The sequence below is a fragment of the Chrysochloris asiatica genome, unplaced genomic scaffold (assembly GCF_000296735.1).
Source record: "Chrysochloris asiatica unplaced genomic scaffold, ChrAsi1.0 scaffold00123, whole genome shotgun sequence".
NCBI classification, from domain to species: domain Eukaryota; kingdom Metazoa; phylum Chordata; class Mammalia; order Afrosoricida; family Chrysochloridae; genus Chrysochloris; species Chrysochloris asiatica.
This window is the reverse complement of record NW_006408641.1, coordinates 2,872,554-2,880,356: the sequence shown is the minus strand read 5'-3', so window position 1 is coordinate 2,880,356 and position 7,803 is coordinate 2,872,554. Positions and strand designations below refer to the sequence as shown.

The 7,803-nt window shown below is 38.2% G+C and overlaps 1 pseudogene; it reads right to left on the bottom strand.

Annotated features, from left to right (window-relative positions):
* Positions 1 to 5,361: 5,361 nt before the first annotated feature.
* Positions 5,362 to 5,656, bottom strand: LOC102824120 (annotated as a pseudogene).
* Positions 5,657 to 7,803: the final 2,147 nt, after the last annotated feature.

Here is a 7,803-nt window from a genome sequence, read left to right as displayed (position 1 = left end):
TAAGGGGTATAGACACAATTCATGCTTATACAGAGCTCTACTACAGAAGCAAGGCAACATAACAAAGAAATGGCACCTAGTCAGTTATTGGTAGAGTGGAGAATTTCCCAAAGGAGAAGTCTTGAAAACTCAGTAAGAAATAGTTTGATTAAGAAGATAGGAATTTTCTGTCTTAACCCTGGTGCGGGGTGGAGTGGTGTGAACATGTGCTAACACACACATTTTTAAGTGCAGCAAGTATAAAGAGTTTTAAGTATTTCAGTGGAGCTTCAGCATGTACATGATAATATGAATACAGAAGAAATCTACAGAGAGATATGAGGTTGTAAGTGATCAGAAAGAAATCTACATATAGTGTTAAGGCATCTGGATTGTATTCTCAATAATGAGACAGGACACAAAGCAGAACACTAGATTGAACTGTGTGATCCACATCAGTGGCTTCTGCATATTTTATCTGTATTGTAATTGCCTTTGAAATTTATATAACACAATGTGTAAAGAAAATCTATTTTTAGAGAGTTATAACAGAGAAAAACTAGCATGGGGAGAAAGGGAGCCAACATCCTCCTCCTATTGTTGTTAGGTGACATTGAATTGATTCCAATTCATCGTGACCTTATGCACAAAAGAACGAAACAAAACAGTGCCCAGTCCTGCCAACAGAATATTGGGTGTTTCTATACTAATCTGTTTCGGGACTGTCTGAAAGACATAAACAGGGTGAGCAATGCCTTAAGGCTGTGGTCTCCCAACCACTAGCAACTAAAGTGTGAAATTAAAACCCAAAGTAATTGCTGTTGAGTTGATTCCAACTCAAAGTGAGACTATGAAACAGAGCAGAACTGAGCATAGGGTTTCCCAGGCTGTAAATGTATATGGAAGCAGACCCTCAAATTTACCGCTGGCAGATCAGCTGGTGGGATTGAACTGCCAACCTTTTCTTTAGCACCTGAGTGCTTTAGTCTCTGGATTCCTTTAACATAGAGATCAGAGCATACAATTATTTAGAAGCTCAAGGAGTGTTTAATGTAGGTGTTTCTTTCCAAAGTTGGCATTTAAAATAGATTCATCATATGTCCCAGTAAATAAATGTTCAAGATAAATGATATTGACCACAATCGTGTATAAGGTTCATAAGGAAAAATAACTCAAATGCCCATCAATTAAAAGTGAATAAAGAAAATGTGTTATATCCATACAATGCAATATTATTTGGCAATAAGCAGGAATACTGACTATGGCATGGATGACTCTTGAAAACATTCCACTAAGTAAAAGATGGCAGTTACAAAAGATCACTGCATTCGTTTACTATTGCTATTGTAACAAATTACCACAAACTTGGTGGTTTGAAAATACAACTTTACTATCTTAAATAATTGGAGGACAGAAGTGCAAAAATAGAGGTGTTGGTAGGGTTATATGTCCTCTGGAAGCTCTAGGGAAATTTTTTGTTTGTTTGTTACTGTCTTTTCCACCTCCAGGAGCCACCTACATTCCTACATTCCTACATTCCTAGAATGATTGTGGCATCATTCTGAACTGCTTTTATGGTCATATTTCCTTGTCTCCCTCAGCTTCACTTACCACCTCAAGTACTCTGATTTTGATAATATGTGCTGTCTCATTAATCACCCTTGTGATTATATTAGGTCCACTGGGATAACTCAGGATCATCTTTCAGTTTCTAGATTTTTAGCTTAATTACATTAACAGAGTTCCATTTGCTACATAAGACTACATATTCAGAGGTTCCAGGATCTCTTTGTTGGGATATTATTACAGTCTATACTCTGGTAGCGTAGTGGTTACGAATCGGGCTGCGAACCACAAGGTCTGCAGTTTGAAACTACCAGTTGCTCCGCGGAAGAAAGATGAGGCTTTCTGCTCCTGTAAAGATTTACAGCCTCAGAAACCCTGTTCAGGGTCACTATGGGAACTGGCTCAACGGCACTTAACATTGCAACCACATATTACATGATTCCATTTATATAAAATAGTAGGAGTATCTCAAATATATGTACACACACATTTAGTACAGTGTAGTGTAGTGGATTACTTAATATGGGTTTTTTAGCCATATTTCTAGTTTTTGTAACTCCCATTAAACATATTTTCCCTGGTGGATCTGGATTAGAAAAGGAGGCAGAAGACAATGAGAGGCTTATATGATTTAGTTGTGATTTAACAGGGCTAATTGTGATTATGAAAACTTGGAACTCTGAAATGGGGATTGGTCAATTTTACCAGTGGGACAGTCCCTGGAGAAGGACAAGCATGCTTGCTAAAGTGGAGGGTCAGTGACAAAGAGGAAGACCCCAATTAGATGGATTGGCATAGTGGCAGCAGCAAAGAGCTCAAGATTAACAACGATTGTGAGGTTGGCTCAGAACTAGGCAGTGTTTCATTCAGTCACTATGATTCTGAACTGATTCTATGGCATGTAACAACAACTGCTTAGAAAATCAGCCATCTCAGCAGCAGAGAGGAAGATCATCCATAAAGAAGAGCCAGGAATAAGCTTACTTTGGACCCAGAAATTCCTGTGCATTGAACCTCCTCAATCCAGGCTCAGAAAGCTGTGACCAGAGAAACAGCAGAGGAGGGGCAACAGCAGAACCAAGAGTCAGAGCATGGTACAGACCAGTGGGCTCCCAAGTAAAGCTGAGTGCCTTCTGGCAGAGGTTACAGTGGAATGATATGCCCTTTGGGAATTTACCAGTATTGCTAAAAGAGCTGTATAACATTACTCAAGAGGGAGTGACCAAGGAGCCATGTGACTGAGAGGTCAATGACCAGAGTGTGGCCTGCTTTTGGCAATGGCTTGGAAGAGGATGTTCTACTTAAGAATTGTTTCTTAAGCATTTTTGATCCTGAATTATAACCTGTTAACTTCCCAAATAAACCTCGTACTGGTAAATATGGCCTTTGAGTTCTGTGTAACCTTTGCAATAAATTATTGAACCCAGCTGAGTTGAGAGTTCTGTGAGCGGTAAGGAGGGTTGGTAGGTATCTGAATTTGGTAAGGAAACTTGGATGATAGAGGCATGTCTGACTTCAACTTCATGGGAGTTGACCTTGGGCTGATGCTAACCTTGATTCTCCTCTCTTTTGAGGTTAGAGGAATTGAGACACTGTCCCCATGCAATGTACGTTTTCCAGATAGCAGAGCCTTCACTACTTGAAAAACTTTCTGTCCCCCACAGAGATCTTGACAGAATCCTTAAGGACATTGTATTACTTTCCCTCATGACTTTACCACTGATTGCAGTGACTATATTTACTTGTTTACTTTTATACCTTGTCATGATTCCTGAACCAAAAGGTACTCATATAGTTGATGAAAAGAATTAATTAAAAACTGTGTCACATCTCCAATTTCATAAATTCTACTCTACTTTCTAGATTCCGTTCAAATGCTCTTACCTACTTAAATCTTCCTTGATTCCGACTACACAAATCATTACTGACCAGCAGAGAGGCACACAATAGAAATTTAGTCCTGTCTTATGAAATTCAGTACCTTCTTATGAAAGGATAGGAACTCCCAGGTAATGCAGCTAAGTGCTTAGCTACTAGCCAAATTGTTGGAGTTTTCATTTCCATGCAATGGGAACTCCAAAGCAAAGCCTGGCTATCTACCTTCAACAGCCCTGGAAAACCCTATGGATTCCTGGTCTACAGTGAAGCATAGAATTTATTCAATGGCAGCTAGTTTTATTTGAAGTGATGAAGTTGCTTCCCCTATGAAAGCAATATCTGAATATTCACAGTGGTGGTGGTTGTGTGCCATTAAATCTGTTCTGACTCACAACGACCCTGTATAGAGTTTCTGAGGCTGTAAATCTTTATGGGAGCAGAAAGCCTTATCTTTCTCCCACAGAGTGGCTGGTAGATTCAAACTACTGACCTTGCAGTTAGCTACCCAACTCATAACACACTACACTACCAAGGCTCCTTCTGAATGCTCATAATAATTAAAGAATTGGGAGAGAGGTTGATTGAATTTGGAGTGTCAAAATAATGACTATAATGAAATATTTAGGGAAAAATTGCAGTACATAATAATAACTTTGGTGGTGGTGGTGGTGGTGTGCCAGGGAGTCATTTCTGACTCGGCAACCCTGCATAGTGTTTTCAAGGCTATAAATCTTTACAGGAGCAGAAAGCTCCAGCTTTCTCCCGCAGAATGGCTGTTAGTTTTGAACTGCTGACCTTGAGGATGGCAGCCCAACTTGTAACCACTGGATAGCATATTGTCAAAGGGTGTTTCTCATGGTTCTGAGGAACTGTTTCAGGCTTCTCAATACTTTTTTTTAAAGAACAACTCAGCAAAATAAGATTATAGTTTATTATTGGATAACATTATTTCACACATACATAAAAGTAGCCCAGAAAAAATAAACATCAACTTTTTAGATGGGGGAGAAGGAAAAGAAGGCTTTTATCTTTGGCCTTTTGTAACCATCTCATACAAATGAACTACTTAGAGTACAGCTAAGTACATACACAAAAAATATACTGGAATGCTCGGAATAAGATTGTAATTTTGATTTTGTTTTTTTACTATTTTTTCTCCATTGTTATTATAATGAACATGGTTATTCCACAAGTAAAGTCAGTATTGTTGTTGTTGTTGTTGTTAGGTGCCATCCAGTTGGTACTGACTCATATACACAGCAGAATGAAACACTGCCCCATCCTGAGCTAACCTCACTATTGTTGACACGCTTGAGTCCATCAATGCTGCCACTTTGCCAGTCCATCTCTCTGGGGGTCTTCCTCTTTTGCTCAGACCCTCCACCTTACCAAACATGATATCCTTCTCCAATGACTGGTCCCTCCTGACAATATGTCCAAAGTATGAGAGACAAAGTTTGGCCATCCTGGCGTCCAAGGAGCACTCTGGCTGCACTTCTTCCAAAACAGATCTATTGTTTCTTTTGGCAGCCCATGGCACTTTCAATATTCTCTTCCAACACCATAACTCAAAGTCAGAATTAGGACAGAGAATATTCCAAAGATAGGTTTGGTCATCTGAGATCATTAAAAATGGCTGACATCTAACAATATGTACAAAAACATAAAATGAAAAAAAAAAAGAAATACAAATACATTTTCCTTTTTAAAGTACTCTTAAGAAAAAGAAAAAAAAAATGTGTCTTGGAAGTTTTGTTTCTTGTTTTCCCCTGTTGCAAATTCACTTTGTGGTTTTGGTTGAGTGGTGGTGAACCCTGTTTTCTCTGGGTGATGCTGCCTGTGATGGGTGGGTAGGACTCTCTCTACTCAAAGTTGACCACATTTAGATTCTGAGAAGAAATGTTGAGGGTTTATAGGTCATGGTGCCCTTATTTTGAGTTAAAGTTTTCCTTTTTGCTGTCTAGTCATCCTCGTCCTCTGTTTTTTGGTGTCAACAGCAAGTCATCTTCATCACTTTCTGCTGACCGTTTGCCGGTAGTTGCCTCAGCGTCCTCATCTTCATCTCCATCTCTTCCTCCTCTCCATCTTCTTCCTTTTCATCATGCACCTTACTGTCAGCCTCCTGTTCCCCATTTTCCTTGTTAGCATTCCCATCAGCAGGAGTATCTCTTCCATTCTCCTTTAAGCCCTTGGTGGTGATCTCAGAAGCTGTGTCCACAGCCGCATCTGACATGTTGTTAAGTGCCATCCAGTCATTTCTGACCCACAGTGACTCTAAAGGGTTTCCGTGGAGCGACTGGATGGTTAGAACCATTGACCTTGCGGTTCAAACCAACCTTGCAGTCCAGTACCTTATCCTGCAGTGTCATATACATATAGGATGATAAAGAAACCTCGAGTTCTGGTACTCTGGCAAGAGAACACTCCTCAACCAAGAAAGAGTAGCATAGTGAAGGTGGTTGAGGTGAGGCAGGAACCTGACCCAAGAACAATGCAAAAAATGACTTTTCAAAGCAGCCAGTCTCCTCAATACTTTTTGAGGAAACAATTCTTTTGTCTTTCTCTGAACTCAAGACTCACAGAAAAACTGAAAGAATCTCTTGCAGAGTAAATTTCTTCCAGGGGACACAAATTGAAAGAATAAGAATGGCTTTCCTCCAGGGCTGTTCTTAGTAGGAACCTAGCTTGGCCTCTTTCTGTACATTCTAACAACCTACATCTGGAAATAAAACAATAGTAGCCTTGTTATCCAGGGCAAAGATCCGCATTTCCCAGTGAGGGAGAACAGCTAGGTGAAACACTTGGTGAAGGAACAAAAGTTAATGTTCTGTTTGCATATCCTAAAAACACCTTAGGGGCTAAGGGAGGGAAAAACAAAAACAAAAACAAAAAAAAACTTCTCATTTTTACTATATGATTTAAACCAAAATGAAATAATGGAAAATTACATTTCTTTCCCTGGTTTTCCTGTTTTAGTTTCCCACTCTTTGGCAAGCTTATTATGACACTATAGACCTAGAAAATGGCTGACATTCTCATGAAAACTACAGACCATAATGATACATTTTATGGTATGTGATTTGAGATGCTCACCCTTGAGTGTGCATAATGTTCTGAATCATCATTGTTTTTGCATCAAGTTATGATTGATATTATATGTTATGTCTAGTATTTTGTCACCTCTAAGATGCAACTTTTTAGATTAGATTCTTTCAAACATGTACCTACTGCATGCTATTATCTCTTAAGATATGAATATTTGGATAATTGGGAAGTTTAAAACGTTGATGTAGGGTTTTATGATTTGGATAAAATTGCCTTCTGCAACATGAATTTTTGAGAGACTGGAAAAATTCTTACATCTCAAAAACACTCAGAACTTATGAAGTGTATCAATTTATATTCAGATTTATACTGAGACCGTATTGCATTTTCCATTTAACAGATTTGTGCCTCTTTTGATCTCTAATCCCAAAAGACACAACTCAGTACACTGCCATATTGAACTGGAACATGTGTATTTTCATGCTCAATGAAATGCAACTTTATAAAATAGAACCCTATTTTACAAAATACCTCCTGTGAACGTAAAAGAAGATTGTCATGCATAAGAACTTCTAAAAGCATTTCTACATTTTGAACAGTACCATTGCTTTTTATTATTTACAGTGCTTACAATGTAAAAATAATCACTGTTCCTTTTTACTTAGAGTCACAGTTGACACCACAATTATCCCTCAAATAAGTGGATCAAACTCTGTAACTTTAGAAATGCATTCTTTATCATTTTAATAATGAATGTGTATTTTTAAAAATATGTCAATCAAATTTCTAGGCTTTTTCTCATATTTACTTGCTAAATTCAAGATGGATCTAGGTATTTTTTTTTTTAAGTTAGAGAAAATCCATACAAAAGCATTTCTGTCAATTTTGATGCCCTGTCACCTTGCCTTCTAACCAACATTGATTGCGCTCATTTTATGTATGAGGCTTTATTCTAAATACTGTGCAGAAATCAAATTTTAAAAAAGAGAGAGGAAGGTAAAATCCCTGACATCAAAAACATTAAAGAAGCACCCTGTTTTATAAGTCAATGTGCATTTAAGGTTCACCTGGATGGTTCAATTAATAATGGCAGAAGGAAAGCATTGGTGGGAGGGTTTCTGTGGATGGGGAAGTAGAAGAGGGCTTGAACTTGATCTTGCCAGAGACTTCACAGCCAAACATAGAAACTTAATGAATGACCAAGGATTCTGTTCTTTGAGTTTATGTCTATGAATTAGCTTTAAAAATGTTATTTCTGTCATTATTTCAAAGACACAGTAAATGTGTCTTAAAAACTTCCTAAAAATAACCTAGCAGTGGGACTATATAGCAATG